At 43.8% G+C, this 2,008-nt stretch overlaps 1 non-coding gene across 1 annotated transcript; it reads left to right on the forward strand.

Moving 5' to 3' along the window:
• Nucleotides 1-1,485: 1,485 nt before the first annotated feature.
• On the forward strand, nt 1,486-1,560 carry Trnas-cga. Its single transcript has one exon. It is a non-coding gene; the product is annotated as a tRNA-Ser (tRNA).
• The last annotated feature ends 448 nt before the right edge of the window (nt 1,561-2,008 follow it).

Genomic DNA, 2,008 nt, shown 5'->3' on the forward strand with positions numbered 1-2,008 from the left:
CTAAAAAAGTTTGCGCCAAAGATGTTTAAAATTGATGGAAGAATAGAATTTTTTATTGTGACCATTTTGATTTTTCAAAAATGTTGAAGATAGTTCGCTTTCCTGTCACTAGATAGATATGTACAGTGCGGAAATTATTTGAAACATTAATTTTATATGAGTATGTCTGTATATGTGCATATACTATGGCACTGGCACTCCGTCTTCAGGCCCCAAGTGGCCTATCGGGACTATCCGACTGCCGTGTTATCCTCAGATGAGGTTGAGGATAGGAGGGGCATGTGGTCAACACACCGCTCTCCCAGTCGTTATGATGGTTTCCGTTGACCGGAGCCGCTACTATTCGGTCGACTAGCTCCTCGATTGGCATCACGAGGCTGAGTGCACCCCGAAAAAATAGCAACAGCGCATCATAGCCCGGATGGTCACCCGGCGAAATGTCGGCCACGCTCGACAGCGCTTAACTTCGGTCATCTGACGGGAACTGGCGTAGCCACTGCGGCAAGGCCGTTGACATGCATGGACACTACATACATCCATAATCGTATATTTATATGTGCCTAATCTAAATGTACATCCGAAGTCAATGTAAATAAATAAGTGTAACTATAATTTACATTTGTTAGGAATTGTCAGACTTGTAAGTTTACGTTCGCGGTGGAGTCAGTTGTGAACAGGAAAGTAAATATTTATAAAAGTTTGTAGCCCATAATTCCTGGCGGCGCGATGAGAGGTTCTTAGGATGAAGAGGTGATCAACATTTGAACACAGTTAAATTACTTTACATAACTTTAGTCATACCACAATACATACATACACTCTGGCCCCTGCAGCCTCCCAGTTCTAACGTGACGCGGAAACCCGGCGACTGAAGACAGCCGTGACGCATGGCGTCCGCGGACGACGACCCGACCATGCGGAAGCAACGGAGGCGCGAATGTGTGATGAAATACGTCAACTGAAAACAAAGAATACCATTTTCGAACTATCATATCCTCTTTTATCTGTTTTTCCTATTTCCTGGGAAAACATTGTATAACGACGTAGTACTTCTAGTTTGAACTTCCTGGTAGATTAAAACTGTGTGCTGGGCAGAGACTCGAACTCGGGACCTTTGCCTTTCGCGGGCAAGTGCTCTACCAATTGAGCTGCCCAAGCACGACTCACGACTCGTTCCCACAGCTTTACTTCTGGCAGTACCTCGTCTCCTACCTTCCAAACTTTACAGAAGCTCTCCTGCGAACCTTGCAGAACTAGCACTCCTACAAGAAAGGATATTGCAGAGACATGGCTTAGCCACAGCCTGGGGGATGTTTGCAGAATGATATTTTCACTCTGCAGCGGAGTGTGTGCTGATATGAAACTTCCTGGCAGATTAGAAGTGCGTTCCCGGTCGTGACTCGAACTCGAGGCCTTTGCCTTTCGCGGGCGTCTCCAGACGAGGTACTGGCAGAAGTAAAGCTGTGAGGTGGGGGCGTGCGTCGTGCTTGGGTAGCTCAGTTGGTAGAGCACTTGCCCGCGAAAGGCAAAGGTCCCGAGTTCGAGTCTCGGTCCGGCGCAGAGGTTTAATCTGCCAGGAAGTTTCATGTCAGCGCACACTCCGCTGTAGAGAGAAAATCTCATTCTGGTAATTCTATTTTACTCTAAATTCGTATCAGTTGTTATATATACAGTATTTTTAAACTGATTTACACTTTTTGTATGTATAGAATATTAAAAAGCCAACTATACTTCAACTCCTTTGAAAAAAAAAATTGACGAAACGAAAAATGCTACTCTTCCGCCAGTTTTAAAAATTTTCGGCCCAAAACGTATTTGTGAATACATTAGATGATAACCACCGACTCCACGTATGGATCTGAAGAAATAATGATTTTTTCAGAACTCAAAAGTTCGAAAGTGATGAAAAAAATTTTGTTCAACGAACTCGATTTATCCACTGAATTCAGCACGACAAGATAAGTTACGAAATAAATTTTCAGCCCACTGCGATTTTTTTCTTTTTTTT

This window comes from Schistocerca piceifrons, chromosome 4, assembly GCF_021461385.2.
Source record: "Schistocerca piceifrons isolate TAMUIC-IGC-003096 chromosome 4, iqSchPice1.1, whole genome shotgun sequence".
Lineage (NCBI taxonomy): Eukaryota > Metazoa > Arthropoda > Insecta > Orthoptera > Acrididae > Schistocerca > Schistocerca piceifrons.